The sequence below is a fragment of the Microtus pennsylvanicus genome, chromosome 2 (genome assembly GCF_037038515.1).
Source record: "Microtus pennsylvanicus isolate mMicPen1 chromosome 2, mMicPen1.hap1, whole genome shotgun sequence".
NCBI classification, from domain to species: domain Eukaryota; kingdom Metazoa; phylum Chordata; class Mammalia; order Rodentia; family Cricetidae; genus Microtus; species Microtus pennsylvanicus.
This window is the reverse complement of record NC_134580.1, coordinates 99,936,477-99,957,304: the sequence shown is the minus strand read 5'-3', so window position 1 is coordinate 99,957,304 and position 20,828 is coordinate 99,936,477. Positions and strand designations below refer to the sequence as shown.

At 47.4% G+C, this 20,828-nt stretch overlaps 1 protein-coding gene across 5 annotated transcripts in view; it reads left to right on the top strand.

The window, feature by feature from the left end:
* Positions 1 to 20,828, top strand: part of Frmd5 (FERM domain containing 5) — a 281,389-nt gene that overhangs the window by 199,888 nt on the left and 60,673 nt on the right. The window lies entirely within an intron of this gene.

Here is a 20,828-nt window from a genome sequence, read left to right as displayed (position 1 = left end):
CATGCAGGAGAAACACTCATACAATTTTTTAAAAATTAACTTAAATAAAACCCTAGAGGAGATGGGCGGTGGTGGCGCACACCTTTAATCCCAGCACTCGGGAGGCAGAGGCAGGAGGATCTCTGTGAGTTCAAGGCCAGCCTGGTCTAGAAGAGCTAGTTAGTTCCAGGACAGGCTCCAAAGCTACAGAGAAACCCTGTCTAAATAAATAAATACAAAAAAGAAAAAGAAAACCCTGGAGGAACTTTAGGCTCACTGTCTCTTCAGGATGACAGTTGTTTTCAGGCTGCCGTTGCACTAACTATATTCTTCATGTCAGATTTACTCCACAGTGTATCCCTCCCTCTACCTCACCTGTTGTCTTACAGGTAAACCCGTTCCTCTGTGATATCTTAGGACTTCTTAAGCTCCACCGCCCCCAGAAAGCTTCCCTCTGAAACTACACACACCCAAGTACCTTCATTTATTCACTATTTCAGGATTCCTTATTCTCCTCCCACATTCTCTGGCCTCCTGTTTTCATTTCACCGTATGCTTCAGAATTAGGTCACACCTAGGCAACTTGGTCTCCCAGCCAGTTTGTCCAACTTCCTTTGTCTCTCCATTGAGATGGATCCTCCCTGTAGCTAAGAGCCTAAGAGGAGGCCAGGGATGCCCTGCGAGAGACCTAACATAGCACACAGAAGAAAGTATCTGAGGTCTGTTTAGCCAGGGTTTATGGAATACTGAATGGCCAAGATCACTGACAGAGCTTGAGTGGGTGAACAGCGGGTGAACATACAGGTTTCCCCCGAGGAACATACCCTGAAGGGCTGAGGGAATGAGCTAACTGCACAAATATCTGGTCCCGTGAAGTTCCGCGTAGCTCCGCGTGTGATGGCCCACGCCTGTAGTCTGGAAGACAGAAGCAGGAAGATCACAGAAGTCCAAGCTAGTCTGATTGGCATAGCAGGTTCCAGACCAACTTGGGCTATAGCGTGAAACCATCTAAAAAGGGCAATCAGCGGATGAGGGGAGGCTGGGGAGATGGCTCAGTCAGTCCGGTGCTTGCTGCACAAACAGGACCTGAGTTTAGATCCCCAGAGTGCGTGTAAAAGTGGGGTACAGTGCACCTGGGACTCCAGTTCTGGGGAGGTGGAGCTCCCCGTAACTCATTAGCCAGCCAGCCTAACTAAATTTGTGATCTCCGGGTTTGGTGAGAGACCTTGTCTCAAAAACTAAGGAGGAGAGCAATTGAAAAATAAAACACCACTCAACTAGTAGCCTCTGACCTGCAGGCATGACTCATATGCACATATGCATCCACGTGCACATACGTACATACACACACACAAGCATGAGCTTAGAGATTAATGTTTTGAGGACTTACAGGAAAGAAATACGACTAGTTGGAAGGAATTTTTTTTTAAAAAAAATAGATCATCCCAGGTAACATAGCAATCAAAGCCTGTCTCAAAAATAGGAAGTCATCTTTCTCTTAATCCTAGGCCTTGTGGGATAGTAGTAATAGTCTTATTAAGGGCATGGGATGTCCTCTGTCATCCCCCACTAGACAAGGCTATTTGGAAAGAAGGGAGATGTGGCAAGTGCCCAGCTATATAGAAGGAATTGCTGCAGAAGTGCTAAGAGAATTCTATATAGCGGTTGTTCAGATGTGGCGAACCAGGCTGAGCCAGCCGTTCCCCTACACGCATTATACCCTACACATTTGGGGATGGTATCGGAGTGCGGAAAGAGCAGCCCCATCTACCTCTGTTGAACCATTCTTATGCCTGCTCCTGACACCGCTCCTCCATCCCCAACTCCTCGCTTGGCCCTCTCAGTGGGGAACCACATACAGACAACTGAATAGTTTGGGGTCTGTAAATATATAGCCAGGGCCACTGTCTCATGGCACCTCGTGGCCAGGGACATGCTTGGGATCTGCTTCCACTGTCAGCCCCCTAGAGACTTCCCCCTTCAGGTAACTTACAGGCAGAGGCGTCTGGCAGGGAACACACGAGATCAGAGCCTCATGGTTCTGTGCCCGTACCCAGTGATGGTCGGCAAGCAGAAAGGGATGCAAAGGCCACAGACCGAGTCCCCCTTTTCTTGATGGCGGGGATCAACAGAGTAGCTGTCATGGTGTCGCCCCCTAGCCCCACCCACTCCTGTCGGCCACATTTCCTCTTAATGACCATTCTACCCAGGTAGCCCAGAATGTTTTCATGGAATAGAAACTCTCAGTGAGTCATCTCGCATCTGAGCTCTATAATAGGAAGACTAGGGAGATGGTCCATGGGTAAAGCACTGTGATGAGCAGGCTTGGGGGCCTGAGTTCTGATCCCTTGCACCCACATCGAAAGCCAGGCATGGTGGCCTGTGTTTGCAGTTTCAGCACTGGAGAGGCAGAGCAAGAAGAAACCCGAGAATTCACTGGCCAGCCAGCCTGGCTCCGTCAGTGTCTCCAGGTTCAGTGAGAAACCCTGTCTCAAAATCTGAAGTGGAGAACAACGAAGGAAGACACCTGTCCTCAACGTCTGGGCTCCACACTCACCTGCACACATGCACACACCCATTTGAACAACACACACATACCACATACCAACATAATAAACAAAAGTAAAATAGGAAGAGCATATGCTCCACTGATCTCTGGATTATTTTTATCTGTGGCTGTAAAAATCATAGAAGAATTCAGAACCCCCTTTGAAGGGTTAAAATGTGCCAGTACCATTATTACTGGGATTTTATTATTCACACACCTAGGTGCAAATAGCACCCTTGGAGCTAACAAATGAAAATATAATGGAGAGCACTTAGCAAGTGCTAATTTACACAAAGAGTGTAAATTATAGCTGTGGTGCAAGGTTGCCATTTGTGAGGAAAGAGAGCGCTAGGGACAGCTGCAGTAAGCCAAGGGGGCTGCAGACTGACTGAGCAAGCAGCCCGTGGAAGTCCACCGCTGAGACCCATGCTGACAACAGGAGCCCAAGACTAGGAATTCCCCACTTGGGTTTTCCTGGTGACATCTGCCCAGACTTCCTTCTCTTTGTTAAATGTGTGGTTCCAGTAGAGGAGTGACCCTGTTCTCTTTGAATCTGCTCCCCCAACACCTGCCTCTTCCACCAAGGGCTGGTTCATGCTTGAAAGATGGCTTCTTAGTTTTTAAAAAGCTTGATTTAGTTCATTATTCTGAAGTTCAAGTGTGAGAACTCCATGCTGTTGTATGTTTGGTGGGAAAGCCTAGAGAGGACGTGTGTGCTTTATAGAGGGTGCACTCTATGAGAAGCTGAAGGCAGGGTGTCTTAGTCCATGTTCTGCTGCAGCGGCGAGTCTCCATGACCATGGCAACTCTTAGAAAAGAAAACATTTCATTGAGGATTACTTGCCGGTTCAGAGGTTTTATCCACTGTCATCATGGAGGGCAGTATGGCAGCACGCAGGCAGACATGGGACTAGAGAAGGAGCTGAGAGTTCTACATCCAGATCTGCAGGCAGGAAGAGAGGGAGGGACACTGGGCCTGGCTTGATCATTTGAACCCTCAAAGCCACCCGAGTGACATACTTCCAACAAGGCCATGTCTCCTAACAGTTCTGCTCCCTGGTGGCCAAGCTCTCAAATCTGTGAGCCTATAGAAGCCATTCTTATTCAAACCACCACATTCCACACCCCTGGTCCTCACAGACTTGTAGCCATACCATAATGCAAAACTGCATTCAATCCCACATCAAAAGTTCCTGCAGTCTATAACAGTTTCAACACTATTTAAAAGTCCAAAATTCAAAGTCTCTTCTGAAAGACTCATGACAAACTCTTAACTGTAAACCCCCTGTAAAATCGAAATAAAAAAGCAGATCACATACTTCAACATAAGCAGGCTGTGCATTATCATTCCAAAAGGGAGGAAAGAGAAGATAGAGAGGAAATACTGCATCCAAGAAAGACCTGAAACCAGATGGGCCGACTGCAGACACTCGAGTCTCTGTGTCTGCCGTCAAAGCACTCTCCAGGTCTCCAGCTCCTTTCAGCTTTGCTGACTGCAGCACATTTCTAATAGTTCCTCTCCCTGGTGACCAAGCATTCAAATTTGAGCTTTTGGGGGCTACTCTTATTTAAACCACCACAGTAGGATTACCCCCTGTATCCACACAGTAGCAAATGGGTATGCTTCCACAGGGAACTCCCAAGAAGCAGCCAGTGAGGTCTTTGTGGTGTGTGGTCCTTTCTCAAGCTCTGCCTGGCAGGTTCTGTCCAGTTAGGCTTCCTTAAGAAAACCCTACGGGGGCTTGGAGAGATGGCTCAGCGGTTAAGAACACTGACTGTTCTTCCAGAGGTACTGAGTTCAATTCCCAGCAACCACATGGTGGCTCAAAACCATCTGGCGCCCTCTTCTGGCTTGCAGGCATACAGGGAGGCAGACTGTTGTATACATAATAAATAAAATCTTGAAAGAAAGAAAGAAAGAAAGAAAGAAAGAAAGAAAGAAAGAAAGAAAGAAAGAAAGAAAACCCTAGGGACTCCATACAATTGTGTCCTCCTAACTCCTTCCTTGCACAGGCCTGGCAGAGAAGGCCCTGGGCTGTGGTTTTAAATTTCAGAGCCCTTGGGGACAGGTAAGAGCATCTTCTCCTCAGAGTCTAAAACTAAGTTGCTGGAAGAGAAGAAAATCATTCTTAGAAAACTACTGGATGAAGGACCCGCAGCAGGAGGGCAGAGCCCCTTCCTAATTATACAGCTTCTCCAGCCCAGAAGAAAAGTGCCTTTCTCTGCTGTGGGTGTTGTTTTCCTTTATTCTAATTTCTGCTGACTTACAGTGTCCTTAAGGTACAAAACTATTCTGCCTCCATCCCCCTTCTCCGGCTGACTTTCCTTCCCAGATGAACTATCCTCAGGCTGCAGCCAAGCTGCCTTTCTGCAACTCTTGACAGGCTGCAGCAAGCTGCATGGCTGCACAGCAGCTGCCCACGTCCCATCAGCCGTCCCAACTCAGAAGCTGCAGGCTCCCTTTCTTTGCATGTGGCACTTTCTGGATCTCAGGAAGCCGAATGTTCACCCTTGAGCCGGTGTGCAGTACCACGGCTCTGCTGCCCAAGCAAGCCCTCTGCATGATGGCTGTGCTCCCAAACGCTCCCGCCCGCAGCAGTGCACCAAGGGGGACGGACTGCCGAGGTGCTGCTGGTTTACAATACCTGGATAAGGAGATTGCGTTCCCTCCTGGCTGGCGGAGTTGTGCAGTGTAATTACATCGGTACCCCTGTGTGACACTGGGCGGAATCTCATTAAAATGGTATAAGAGAAAATTGGGCTGTGGTAGAGAATAATCATTTCATTAGAGTTGAGCTGTAATCCATACAACAGAACACCGGCCTGAGCATAAATGCCACGGTTGCTCTGTCTCCTCGGTAATAGTGCATGTGGGATATATATTTAGTGTGGCATTTGCTTATGTGGGGCACGATGAAAAGGCGGTAAGAGGCTGCTCCAGAACTTCCCTCCTGGTGAGGAGGTTGATGGCTGTGCAGAGCAGGTTGCCCGTTGATTTGTACCCGTCCCGGGGGAGCTGCATGGCTGCCTTTGAAAGGGCCCTCTGGGAGTTTCACCCCAGCAAACATGGAAGCACACAGGTGCACGGGCGCATGTATAGACTGGAGCCCAGAGAACACGCTTCACGGGATCCAGTTAGCATAGTCTCCATCCAAGATGGGAGACAGGCCTGGGCAAAGTAGATGTCATGAGCTGTCATTTCTTTGTTTTCAAAGAGGTGGCAGGCCTATCCCTTCAGCTACTCCCCACAAGAGAGGAGAGCCATTCTGAACAGTTTATTCATACAGCCTGATCCTCAGAAGCACAGAGAGGCAACACCATCTCATGGCGCGTCACTGTCTGAGGTCACACATTACCTCATCTGGTAGATGGGGGATTCAGAAATCTACTTTTAATTATCCATAGCATAAACTGTTTAATATTTGACGTTAAGAGCACTATGAATGATTTTCTGCATAAAATATTTTTTGCTCTTAAAAACTATCACACTGGCCAATAAGATGGCTCAGTAAGTAAAGGCCCTTACCATGTAAGCCTGGGACCTGCATTCAATCCCAGAACCCACATAGGGTGTAAGGAGAGAATCAGTCCCCAGAGTTGTCCTCTAAACTCCATCCGTGGGCTGTGGCATGAAGGCACGCATGTGTGCACATACATAAACAATAAACAAAAAAGAATGCCATGCACAGAACATTTAGAAACTAAGAGGAAAAAGAAAAACTCTTGAGCTAACCTTAGCTCCTTAATGCTGAGTTTTGATTTTTTTTCTCCTAGTGTTTTCTTCATACATTCTTACACGTTTCCAGAATGCTCTGTGCTTTCAAAAGTGTAATCAACTTCTGTTTATATGAAGGTCAAGATGGACTTTGCCTGCAATTAGTACTAAACTGATGGAGAGAGACGCCTTGGGCTGTTAGACACTCGGGCTTCTCTCTCGGGCCCAGCAATCTGGAGATTGCTCTAAGATGTCCCAGCTGTGCACAGTAGTTGGCGTTCTCTTCACCATCGCAATGTGCCAGTTCCTAGGCTGTGCCCACACTGGACTTGGATTTATCCAGTGAACACTTGGCCTTGGTCTGTGTCATTTAGATAAAGTTATCATTTAGAGGCTTAACTGATAATGCTCTTAATTTGACTCTGCCCAACACAGTAGCCGCATCTGTATTCAAGAATGCCTACCTCAGCGGAGAGGAGGTATGGAATCTGCATCCCCAAGGGCCTGGGGTGTGTGTGTGTGTGTGTGTGTGTGTGTGTGTGTGTGTCTGTGTGTCTGTGTGTGTGTGTCTGTGTGTGTCTGTGTGTCTGTGTGCCTGTGTGTGTCTGTGTGCCTGTGTGTGTCTGTGTGCATGTGTGTGTGTGTGTTGCAACACACATGTAGAGGTAAGAGGGTAACTGTGGGAATTGGTTCTCTCCTTCCACCACATGGTTTCCAGGTATCAAATTCAGGTCGTCAGGCTTGGTAGCAAGTGCTCTTACCCAGTGAGTTACCCACGGGCCCTGACCACACTGAGTTCCCGCCACATCTCCCATCTTCCTCATCTAGAAGCCTGTCTCTCACATGTGGCCTCTAAGCTGAAGATTCTTCCAAAGGCTGCCCTAACCCTGGAAGAGGCAAGAGCCCCTAGCATGGAACCTGCATCTGTAGCCAGAACCTGCTGGGAACAGTGTCGAAGTCCCTAGCCTCCCTATATACTAGGAAGGAAAGGAGACACAGCTAAGCACACTGAGAAAACTGAGAGATGCTTGTGTTGGGCAGCTCATCCATCATGATGACCAGTAAAATCCAAAGCTCCTGGCTGCCTGGCAAGTGTTCCTCCTAAGCTCTAGGGCCCAGGAAGCATGCAAATGCCTTTTTTCTCCTCCATCCTCTTTTTTTTTCTTTAAGTAAGTGTAGCTCCCTGGAGTGCACTTACTCTCCAAATATGTACACAGCAAGACGTGAGAGATCACTTCTGTCTGTAATGGATGCCTTGTGTCCACGATATTTTCCTGAGCATTGTACTGAGACTTCTAATGCATGATTAATGTGTGTTTAGACAGTCATTGCTTCACCTTAGGGAGGGTAGAGAGTACACAAACAGACTTACACAGAAACACCATCACATCTGCAGAGCCATCTGACAGCTCCAGTGGTGGGCAAGGAATGATCCGCCGAGGCCCAGACGACGCCTGCACAACCTTCCATGTTCCACGGAGCTGCAGACGGCTCCCAGAGACCCTATTCTAGAAACGCTTCAAGTCTCCTGTGTGAGCATCTACCAACAAGGCTCCATGAGGGCTGAGTCTTACCTGAAGGGAGCTTTCGATCTAGTGGGGATAATGAAAGCTAAGGGTGCCTGGAGACCCGTTTAGAAAAGTGAGGGGCAATGCAGGCCATTGAGAAAGGGGGCTCGTGTGAATCCTGAGTGTAAGAGGGAGGGGGGAAAGGAGGAAGTATGGGGCTTGCACTGACCCTGGAGATGTCATGGAGCTTTGTGGGGCCCTTCCAGGCATGCATCCAGGACCCCCAAGTGGCAAGCTTAGAGGCCCGTGACACACCTTGTGTGGGCTGTGCTGAGCTCTCTGCCTGTGGGTAGGTGAAGCCCTGACTCCCACGTGCTGCTGCTTCTGTAAAGCGAAGTGTCCTGTGAAAAGGTCCCAAAATTCCAGATTTTTTTACCCACCCACCCCCAGTGCAATTTGAGCCAAGAGACTAAGGTTGCAGACTGTGGACATTCTCAGCATTTCCCCCTCAACCACCATCTGCAGCCTCTGGGGTCCTCAGAAGATCTGCCTGTGACTCACCGGGACCTGAACCTGGAGAGTGGGTCGTGCCTGGAAAACGGATGAGAACTTTTACTCTATGGATGTTAGCTGGGGGACAGTGTAGGCCTGTCCTTTTCTGAGAAGTCTTCGAGCTGGTTGCATATAAATCGACCCTAAAAATGGGAACCTGGCTTGGAATATCTATGTGGAGAATATTGCTGTGTGTGAGTATTTATACATATTTTGAGAAAAGTCCCCCTTCCTTCTGGAAACTGTTTTAGAAGTTACATTCACAATTGGTCCATGATTCAGACACCAAGTTACTGAAATGTTCCCCTCAAGGAGAGTTTGACATTCAGTGGAAATTTTAATATCATGGAGTGAACTTGTCAGAAATTCAAACAGATTTTTAACTCTTTGACGCGTTTATATTTGAAAGGATTTTTTTTTCCTCTCCGTGGCTTAAAAATAAGGGTGAGTGGTGAAAACTAACACTGGTGCCCCTCAGGGGTCCTGCTGTACCCTAACACATTTCCCAGGCACCCGCCAGCTATTCCTATCATGTCCTTTCAACCCCCTTAACCTTGTCGACATTGGGAAACGCCTTATGACACAGTGGTGATGTATTCAGGTCTGTGATCAGCCGGCTCAGTCACTTACTGTGAACATCGTCGTCTTCTCTATTCCTTCTCTTCCATCAGGCAGTTCTTACGATAGCACCTGCCTCAGAAGGATGCTGTAACAGTTGAGTTTCGCGTGCACCACACAGGACGCATAGTTAGTGCTCATCCGACCAGAGACTAGCTCTGCTTCTCTCCCACCCCTTGTCAGCATGTCCACCTGGGGGAGGAGAAGCCCAAGGATAGCTATTTTAACATCGTTAGCATGGCCACTTGTCAGCTGTCACCTTCTAGGGTAGAAAGTTTTACATACTGGGGGAGTTTTAGATGGAGAAGGGCTTGAGTTACATGTTAACTTGTGTGTGTTTCAGCTGCTTCTGCCTCAGCAATGACTGAAATTGACCTTATGAGAAGCACAGCTTTTCTCTTAATGTGCAACTGTGCTCCCTTCCCGAGTGACCATCCTCCCTCCTCCGACTGTCACGCTTCAGTCAGTGATGTAAATGATATCCCTCCTCCATCTTTTTTCTTCATTCTTCTGTCTGTTTTTGCTGTTGTTGTTTTCTGGGGGCAGGGTTGTTTTTCCGAAATGTGGTTTCTCTCTGTAACTCTGGCTGTCACGGAACTGTCTCTATAGACCAGGCTGGCCTTAAACTCAGAAATCCACAGGCCTCTGCCTCCTGAGTACCAGGATTAAAGGCGTGTGCCTCCACTTCCAGTTTTCTTTTTGTTTTTAATACCTCCCCAGTCCTTGAAGTTTCCCTAAAACCAGGGTCTTACCTAAGATTTTTTTATTGCTGTGAAGAGACACCATGACCACAGCAACTCTCATAAAAGAAAACATTTCACTGGAACTGATTGACAGTTCAGTGGTTCGGTCCATTATCATCGTGGCAGCAACATGGCGGCATACAGACAGACATAGTGCTGGAGAGGGAACTGGAAGTTCTACATCTTGATCTGCAGGCAGCAGGAAGTGAACTGGCTTGAGCTTCTAAGACCTCAAAGCCCACCCACTAGTGACTTACCACCTCCAACAAAGCCACACCTCCTCCAACAAAGCCACACCTACCTAACAGTGCCACTCCCTATGGGCCTGTGGGAGCATTTTCTTTCGAACCACCGCAGCCAGAGATCATAAAAACCATGCTTTTAAAATCAAATTTAGAGCTAGGTGTGATGGCAGGCATCTTTAATGCCAGCACTCTGGAGGCAGAGGCAGGTGGGTCTCTGGGAATCTGCGGCCAACTTCACTTCATAGGGAATTCACACAGAGAGACCGGGTCTTTAAAAAAAAGTAAAATAAAATTTAAAATTCCAAATGGATTTTTCTTTTGTAAATTTTTTTCTATAAACAATTTACAGTGCATAAATCATAAAGGAAGACAGTTTCAAATGTCAGGTTTTTTTTTTCTAACCGAAGTTTATCAGAGTGAAAATGAGATCATAGCCTCTGAATATGTGGAGTTAGAAACAAAGAATACATGGAAAATTTTGAATCCACACACGGGTTTTTGTAATCTTCCAAAAGTATGCTTCCTAACTAGTATTCTTCACGTACATTCTCAGAACCAGTGTAAATATCCACCAGCCAATCCTAGGTAATGTTAGCTAAACGAAAAGCATTTAAGGTTTCATACTTTAGGACTGTCATAAAATGATAGATATAACTATCTGTCAAGCTGTGTTTCAACTGTCAACTTGACACAGCCTTGACTCACCTAAGAAGGGAGACACCATTAAAAGATTGTCCAGATCAGACTGGCCTATGGGCATGTCTGGGAGGGGAGATCGTCTTAATTGATGTAGAAGGGCCCAGCCTACTGTGGGCAGCACCATTCCCCAGGCAGGTGGTCCTGGACTGTATTAAACAGCGAGCTGAGCCTGAACTGACCAGCAAGCCAGCAAACAGCATTCCTCTGTGGTTTCTGTTTCAAGTTTCTGCCCTGACTTCCTCCAGTGATGAACCACGACCTGGAAGTGTAAGCTGAAATAAGTCCTTTCCCCCCTAAGTTGCTTTAGGTCATGGTGTTGTCAGAACAATAGAAGGCGAGTTAGAACAAGTAACAACTTTAAATGGAGTCGCTTCTACAGGTAGAAGAAGGGTTTCTTTTCCCATTGGACCAAGCTGACAGGCTATTCAGGGAATTTAAAAGCTTATACTTTTCTAGCTGATGAGGAAACAGAGAAGAGCGGTTTAGTGTTGGAAATTGTGTTACTCAAGGTTTAAAGACTGAATTGCCTGTAGGACTTCCAACGTAGCTGCCTTAATTAACTTCGGTAAATGAATTAACCAAGCCAGCATTTGGAGTGTGTCTATCTTTAAAATGAGCTTGGGGTATTTGAGGAACGGGCAGGATGCTGTGAGACTACTTTGTAGGAGAAGGAGGTTAAGAGAGCAAGATGAAGTCTGAGATCACTCTGTCTGCGGGTCCCCACAAGCCAGCACTTAGAGGGACTCTCCCTTTAGACCCGTCCCTTCAACCACTGCACCCCCAAAGCCTCCTCTCCTGAGCACACAGCACCATCCAGCCTCCTCTCCTAGTATGCCCAGACCTCTTTGCCATGGTTTCCAAAGCAGTTTACATTAATATAGTAGAATTGCCACAGAGGCCGTGTGTTGGAGTGGAAACAGATGAACGTCCTCATCTGGAAAATGGAGACGCTTAGAGATAATGTGTGTAAATTAAATGCCTGGCGCATAGAGCTCAGATCCTGCCGTCTTTAAGCATGCTTCCCTTCCCATATTATTTCTACATGTATGGGAATTCGTAAACGTGACAGGAGAAACAGTGAGATTATAGGCACTCATGGAGAAACAGTGAGATTATAGGCGCTCATGGAGAAATGGTGAGATTATAGGCGCTCATGGAGAAACGGTGAGATCATAGGCGCTCATGGAGAAACAGTGAGATCATAGGCGCTCATGGAGAAACGGTGAGATCATGGGCGCTCATGGAGAAACGGTGAGATCATAGGCGCTCATGGAGAAACGGTGAGATCATGGGCGCTCATGGAGAAACGGTGAGATCATGGGCGCTCATGGAGAAACGGTGAGATCATGGGCGCTCATGGAGAAACGGTGAGATTATAGGCGCTCATGGAGAAACGGTGAGATCATAGGCACTCATGGAGAAACGGTGAGATCATGGGCGCTCATGGAGAAACGGTGAGATCATGGGCGCTCATGGAGAAACGGTGAGATCATAGGCGCTCACGGGTGCTGCACACGAGGACATACACACTCGTGCTGAGAGGAGGGCGGTGCCATGGAGGCTCTGCTCTGGAAGGCTGCCCTTGACATAGGAGCAGAAACAGATACACAGCCGCAAACTCTGCCTTCAAGAATGAGAACAGGGTGGGCAAAGATGCTTAAGGTAAGGCACTTGCTGCCAAGCCTGATAACCTGAGTTCAATCCCCAGGACCACGTAGTACAGGGAGGACAGGAGTTGTCCTCTGACCTCCACATGGGTGCCGTGGCATACATGCATGCCCACACATATAAATAAATGTAATAAAGAAAACATTTTTTTAAAAGAACAGCCTGGTGTAGTAATATATACCTGGAATTCCATCCCTGGGATGTGGAAGCAGGAAGATCAGGAATTCAAGGTCATCCTCAACTACATCCCAGGCCAGCCTGGGCTACATGAAGCCCTCTCTCAACAAGTCACTAGTGATGATGATGAGGATGATGATGAGGATAATGATGATGGTGATGATGATGATGATAGTGATGATGATGATAATAGTGATGATGTTGATGAGGAGGAGGAAGAGGAGGAAGAGGAGGAGGAGGATGGTGGTGATGGAGATGATGAGGAGGAGGATGACCGGAGAGCACTGAGAGAGTAGAGGAGGAGAGAGTCCATCAGAGAAAGGGTGACCTTAGGAAGGATATTTAAGAGGAGGAAGCTTTACTCTGTCTGCTGTGACTGATGGTCAATGTCATAAGAAGTCATCGCTGTACACTCCAGCACATCCAAAGTGCAAGCCTTGGTTGTGGCTCCACCCTGTTGTACGGTTTTTTCTACTAGTTTATTTACAGTGAGTGAAGAGTGGGAGCATGGCAGCCATTAAAATGGGCTCAAGTATCCCATTTGTAAAGATGTTCTCATGTAATAGGGAAAAAACAGTGTCCTTATTCTTTAGTTTAGTGACGACCCTGATTGTTCTTCACTCACCCCTTCATTTACAACTGACTGTGGCTTTGGCATTTGTTTAATACTCTTTCTAGTTCTTTGTATTCAGGGGCAAAATCATCTCTCCAGTGACATCCAACATTTTAGCAAAGAACGTTTTTCAAAGCAGGACTTTTTGCTTTTTAATGTGGGGTGTTTTGTCTACATGTACTACATGTGTGCCTGGTGTCCCTGGGGGCCAGAAGAGGGCTTGGGTCCCCTAGAATTGGAATTACAAGCAGTTGTGAGCTGACTTGTGGGTGCTGAGAATCAAACCCCAGGGCCTCTGGAAGAGCAGCTATTGCTCCAGCCAGCAAAGGACTTTGACCTGAAGGAAAGGGTGCGCTTGCTTTCTAGGCCTGCGCCAGGGTGGATAAGCACAAGCTGAGCAGATTGACAAAGCATCAGCTTGTCCTCCCACAGGTCTTGAGTCTAGAACTCAAGATCAAGATGCCAGCATGACCAGGGTTCCTCTGAAGGACGTGATGGCGTGCCATGGCTTTTCTCTGCCTGTCCTTGTCACTGTATGCCCTCTGTCCTTGCCTGTGACCCCACATGGCTTTCTCTGAAGGACAGAAATTGGAATCAGAGCCTACCCTGACCCAATATGGTGTCATTTGACCTAATATTAGTAAAGACTTCATTTCCAAATAAGTGCATATTCTGAGGTGTCTACCTGGACATGAACTTGGGAGGATGCTAATTCACTCAATGCTAGGGTGAATTGACAAGTGTGACAACCTTGGGAAGCTGAGGCAGGAGAATCACTGCTAGTTCAGAGCCAGCCTAGACTACATAGTGCGTTCCAGACCAAACTGGACTACAGTACAAGATCTTATCTCAAATGGTTTCTAAAGAAAATCCACTTCACTAAGCAAGCCTGAATTTAGATCATCAAAGTCCCATGAACCCTGGAAAGAAAAAAAGATTCTAAGATTATCTATGGTCTTAAAATTCTGGGTCTGCAAGATCTCCTGAGTAAATTGGGAGCATGGGGTCCATGGGAGAAGGTAGAAGGGGAGGAGAGAGAAGGGGAGGGGAGAAAAATATATAGCTCGGTAAAAACAATTAAAAAATTCTGGGTCTACTTAACGCATGCACATAGACACGTGGACTTTTTTGTGGTTCTGAGAAGCAAACCTAGGACCTCACATATCCTAGGCAAACACTCCAGCATTCAGTTATATCCCCAGCCCCAATCCTTAATAGTAAGGTCCTCTTTTTTGTGGAGCACTGTTATTCATAAATATGTACTGTATGTCTTCATTAATGCCTAATTATTCATGAATAATTTATATTTTTACTATATATATAATCACCGAAAGTAACAAACACTTCATTTCATTATAAATAGTTCAGCCCATTGTTCCAGATAAGTAAAGTATTTGAGGGGGAAATGCATCTCAGATTTCCAACAAAAATGTTTCCTAAAGTAACCACTCCATTAAGCAAGCCTAAATTTAGACTATCAAAGCCCCGTGGACTCTGGAAAGCGCGTAGTTGGATCTCATAATGAGTCTTGAGTTGCTGCAGTTGGAAGTGTTCGCGGCTCAGCGGGAGCTTTGGTACGAGGTTGCTATGTGAGGGGAGTGGTGGCGTTTGTCTAGAGACTCTGGTCTTTAAGGCCATCAGTTCAGGGTTTAGTTGGACTTCCATATTCTTGGCCTTCATACGCTCTTAAATCATGAATTCCTGGCAGCTGTAGTTTGTAAAACTCCATCAGTGCATAGATAAAAATGTGTGACCACATTTCCCAGTGTCCCTCAGCTAATGAAAACGGAAATGGATTTGGGGGAAATTCAACCTAAAAGTGAGGACAGAATACAGCTTCTGTGTTTAATCTGTCAGCGCACGAGCACTGGCAATCCTCTCTAACACACTTCTTTTTCTTGTTGTGTTCTGTCGAGACCGGTTCCCACTCCCCGTGGAGCCCTGCCAGGACTTGACTTTCGTTCTCCTTCCTCAGTCCCGAGTGCTGGGATTCAGGAGTGCACCGCCACAGCTGGCTTTTTAATCCAGCCCCTGACTACCAGGAGGCAATGCTTCCTGTACAGAGCCCTGTTTAGTGTGAAAATGTTTGGTCACTAACCCACAGAAGGTTATCACTGAGACTCGGACTCCGTTTCAGTCCTGTTTGTCATTCTGGGAAAAGCAAACTTAGAATTGTATTTGTTAGATATAATTCATTACACTCGTCCATGTGTGTGTGTGTGTGCATGTGTATGATTCAGGATCTGTGTGTATGTAACTCAGGATCAGAGTGTGTGTGTGTGTGTGCGTGTGTGTGTGTGTGTGTGTGTGTGTTACTCAGGATCTGTGTATATATTACTCAAGATCAGTGTGTGTGTGTGTGTGTGTGTGTGTGTGTGTGTGTTACTCAGGATCTGTGTGTGTGTTACTCAAGATCAGTGTGTGTGTGTGTGTGTGTGTGTGTGTGTGTGTGTTACTCAGGATCTGTGTGTGTATTACTCAAGATCAGTGTATGTGTGTGAAGTGTATGTGTGTGTGTGTTACTCAGGATCAGTGTGTGTATGTGTGTTACTCAGAATCAGACCCAGGGCCTTGTAAATGCTAGGTAAGTACTCCTCTGAGCTATAAGACCAGTCTTTAATTTACTACATTAAAAATAATAACCTGGACATGGTGGCACACCTTTAATCCCAGCACCTGGGAGGCAGAGGCAGGAGGATCTCTGTGAGTGTGAGACCGGCCTTGTCTACACATTAAGTTTCAAGCCAACCACGGCTATATAGTGAGGCCTCACTCTGCTACATAGAAATGTCTAGGACTCTATTTACATAAACATAGTTTCTATGCTTTGATAATTAGCTGCAGTATTAGTAACTTCAAGAAGGAAATGTATTCTAGCAAACACTTTTTCAAAGATAGGACTTGGCAAAACAGTGTGCTCTAAAAATAAGTCAATGATCTAAGAAATCTTAATTATTTCCTTAATTAAGTCGGTATTCAATGACCCATTCATCAAAGTCTTTGTGCTAATGCTCAATTTAAAGACGTTTTCTCAACCTGTTCCCGCAGCCTCCCTCGCAGAGGAAATTGTTCTCCGTTGCTGACTCTTCTGTAACTCCCTTCTCAGTGAATACTCTATGTTCTGCTGTCTGGGTATGTCTCTATCCGTACTGCTCATATCCTCATTGAAAGTATCCCACTGCCTATAATTCACATAGTCTCTAAAAGTAACTGGTTAAAATCCTTCCACCCATTCCCATCACTGGCAGTACAGTGATAAAGGCACACGTCACCCTCCACCACCTCACCCTTGTCTGCCCCTCCAAACTGATCTGCCATAGCACCTCGTTGTCTCGTAACGTTTAGCTTAAATTCTTAGAACATGTCCCGCCTTTGATGTGCTGTTCCCTGTGCTGTTCATCCACTCGGAAGCCACCAGGTTCCTGTGCCTTCTCGGTGCTCAGCCTCCTTTGTGGGTTCCTTTAGGTGACATTACTCCTCCTCCATACTTCTGTTACGGCAACTTATATCCCATTGTAGCTTGAAAGAGATTCTTCCCTTGCCTGAAAAGAGATTGGTCCTCTGTTCAGTGGAAAATTGTGAGAATGGTCCCGTCCTCATCTCTCTGGAGTCTGATGGTGTCTGCGCTGCACTTCAAAGGCTGCCCCAGACCCCAGTCTGTCCACTTGACATCTTACTGGTTTGAAGTCACTGCTTTTCTAAGAATCTTTGACAAGTTAAAAAGATCACGCCCGAGAATGACGTGGAAAATGCTCCTGGGGAGGAACTTACCCTTAGCACAACTCGGCAGCGTCTTTCGGCTAAGGCTTGATAACTTTGGTCCAGGCAGGCAGGTGAGCGAGATGTGCGGGTGTGAATGAGGGTTAAGAACAACCCTTGGGGTGCCTGGAGGATTGTGTACAGCTCCGTGTTAAGCTACCTTCTGGGCTACCCATACTGCGGAATTTGGGACTGGTAACAACTAATATCTATTTGCAATAATTTAAATTTTTTTGTTTTGAAAACTTCTCCCCGCCAGAAAAGCTGGAGAGATGGCTCCACAATTAAAGGGATATGCTGCTTTCTCAGGTGACCTCAATTTGGCTCACAGAATTCACACAGGAAAGCTCACAGCCACCAATAACACCAGCTCCAGGGGATCCAGTGCCCTCTTCTGGCCTCCAGAAGAAACTGCCCTCATATGTACATGTGCCACACAATCATTCTCTCTCTCTCTCTCTCTCTCTCTCTCTCTCTCTCTCTCTCTCTCTCTTTCCTCTCTCTCTCTCACACACACACATCTTTTAAAAAGTAAGCAATTTGGCTTCAAATGCTGCATATTTCTTGATTTAAAATCCTCAAACACTTTTGCCTGAATAACTGGGCTTTGGGTTTTTTGGGGGGAGGGGGGTAGGTTTTGAAGACATCTCCATTTGTGCGTTTGTGATGGTTAATACTGACTGTCAGCTTGACAGGGTCTAGAATTCTAGACTCACCAAAGAGAATGTGAGGGAAATCCTAAATTACATAACTGAAATGGGAAGGCCTACCCTAAATAAAGGGGGTACCATTTCATGGTGTGGGATACCATTCCATGGCATGGGATTCTAACCAAATAGGAGGGAGGAGAAAGCTGAGTACCACGTTCATCCGTTTCCTGACTGGGGATAGTGTGCCCAGCTGCCTCGGCTCCTGTCACCGTGCTTGCCTTTCCTTGTTTATGTGGTTGGCAGGTGTGTTTGCCACAGAAAGGAGAAAGGTGCTGATACACTGCCTTCACAGAGAAGCCCAGTGTCTTCCTGCTTCCAGCAAAAATGGTTCTGACCAGTTGACGTGGGTCAGGAGAGTGCGGGTCCAAAGGAGTCAACTAGTTCAGAAAAGAATTGAAAATGTGGCTGTGTGTGCACGTGTATGTTTAGAGACGCAGCCACGGTCAGAACTGTACAGCCAGCTCAGCTGCATGGACAGACAGCACTATAGTTTGCCTCTACGGGCCATTTGAAGAGCTTCCGGGTGCGTGCTCACTATTAGAGACGTGTGCCTTGAGACAGTGCAGACTCGGATTTGAGCCCCACATGCTGGTTGTATACTCCTGGGTATTTTACTTTGCTAAGCCTCAGTTTATAAGCCCCTTTATAAAATGGAATTAATAGAAACCTTCCTTGTGAAATTGTTAAGATTAAAAATAATGTTTACCAAATGATAATACTTACAGAATGCTTTTCATATGTTTGTCTCCTATGATAAGGTAGTGACATGGTGGACTTCGTTTCACCCACAATCCCCCAGTGACTGCTCTAGGAGAATACGTACAAGGCCTGTTTTCTTGACTTAATGCAAAACAACCAAAGGGCCACCTCAGGACCAGGGCTATCCAAAGTACAGCCAGGTCAGCAGAAAGGTTACACAGCAACTTAGCATCTCTCTGGTCCCCTAGCATCCTTTCTCTCCCTTCTATGGGACATTGATCCCAAGAATACTTATTTCAAGGTAAACTCGGTCTCAGAATCTCTTTCCAAAGCAACCTGATCTGTAACTGGTAACAGTGCAGGTGTGCAGTGCTGATTGTGACAGGTCACAGTGCAGGTGTGTAGTACTGACTGTGACAGTTCACAGTGCAGGTGTGCAGTGCTGTGACAGGTAACAGTGCAGGTATGCAGTGCTGACTGTTGACAGGTAACAGTGCAGGTGTGCAGTGCTGATTGTGACAGGTCACAGTGCAGGTGTGCAGTGCTGACTGTGACAGGTCACAGTGCAGGTGTGCAGCGCTGACTGTGACAGGTCACAGTGCAGCTGTGCAGTGCTGACTGTGACAGGTAACAGTGCAGGTGTGCAGTGCTGTGACAGGTCACAGTGCAGCTGTGCAGTACTGACTATGACAGGTCACAGTGCAGGTGTGCAGTGCTGTGACAGGTAACAGTGCAGCTGTGCAGTACTGACTATGACAGGTCACAGTGCAGGTGTGCAGTGCTGTGACAGGTCACAGTGCAGGTGTGCAGTGCTCACTGTGACAGGTCACAGTGCAGGTGTGCAGTGCTCACTGTGACAGGTAACAGTGCAGGTGTGCAGCGCTGACTGTGACAGGTAACAGTGCAGGTGTGCAGTGCTGACTGTGACAGGTAACAGTGCAGGTGTGCAGTGCTGACTGTTGACAGGTAACAGTGCAGGTGTGCAGTGCTGACTGTGACAGGTCACAGTGCAGGTGTGCAGTGCTCACTGTGACAGGTCACAGTGCAGGTGTGCAGTGCTCACTGTGACAGGTAACAGTGCAGGTGTGCAGCGCTGACTGTGACAGGTAACAGTGCAGGTGTGCAGTGCTGACTGTTGACAGGTAACAGTGCAGGTGTGCAGTGCTGATTGTGACAGGTCACAGTGCAGGTGTGCAGTGCTCACTGTGACAGGTCACAGTGCAGGTGTGCAGGGCTGTGACAGGTAACAGTGCAGGTGTGCAGTGCTGACTGTGACAGGTCACAGTGCAGGTGTGCAGAGCTGTGACAGGTAACAGTGCAGGTGTGCAGCGCTGACTGTGACAGGTAACAGTGCAGGTGTGCAGTGCTGACTGTTGACAGGTAACAGTGCAGGTGTGCAGTGCTGATTGTGACAGGTCACAGTGCAGGTGTGCAGTGCTGATTGTGACAGGTCACAGTGCAGGTGTGCAGTGCTGACTGTGACAGGTCACAGTGCAGGTGTGCAGTGCTGACTGTGACAGGTCACAGTGCAGGTATGCAGTGCTGATTGTGACAGGTCACAGTGCAGGTGTGCAGTGCTGACTGTGACAGGTCACAGTGCAGGTATGCAGTGCTGATTGTGACAGGTCACAGTGCAGGTGTGCAGTGCTGACTGTGACAGGTCACAGTGCAGGTGTGCAGTGCTGATTGTGACAGGTCACAGTGCAGGTGTGCAGTGCTCACTGTGACAGGTCACAGTGCAGGTGTGCAGTGCTGACTGTGACAGGTAACAGTGCAGGTGTGCAGTGCTGACTGTGACAGGTCACAGTGCAGGTGTGCAGTGCTGACTGTGACAGGTCACAGTGCAGGTGTGCAGTGCTGATTGTGACAGGTCACAGTGCAGGTGTGCAGTGCTGTGACAGGTAACAGTGCAGGTGTGCAGTGCTGACTGTGACAGGTAACAGTGCAGGTGTGCAGTGCTGTGACAGGTAACAGTGCAGGTGTGCAGTACTGACTGTGACAGGTCACAGTGCAGGTGTGCAGTACTGACTGTGAAAGGTCACAGTGCAGGTGTGCAGTGCTGATTGTGACAGGTCACAGTGCAGGTGTGCAGTGCTGATTGTGACAGGTCACAGTGCAGGTGTGCAGTGCTGACTGTGACAGGTAACAGTGCAGGTGTGCAGTGCTGACTGTGACAGGTCACAGTGCAGGTGTGCAGTGCTGACTGTGACAGGTAACAGTGCAGGTGTGCAGCGCTGACTGTGACAGGTCACAGTGCAGGTGTGCAGTGCTGTGACAGGTCACAGTGCAGGTGTGCAGTGCTGTGACAGGTCACAGTGCAGGTGTGCAGTGCTGTGACAGGTAACAGTGCAGGTGTGCAGTGCTGACTGTGACAGGTAACAGTGCAGGTGTGCAGTGCTGACTGTGACAGGTAACAGTGCAGGTGTGCAGTGCTGTGACAGGTAACAGTGCAGGTGTGCAGTGCTGACTGTGACAGGTAACAGTGCAGGTGTGCAGTACTGTGACAGGTCACAGTGCAGGTAACAGTGCAGGTGTGCAGGAGTACAGTACTGACTGTGACAGGTCACAGTGCAGGTGTGCAGTGCTGACTGTGAC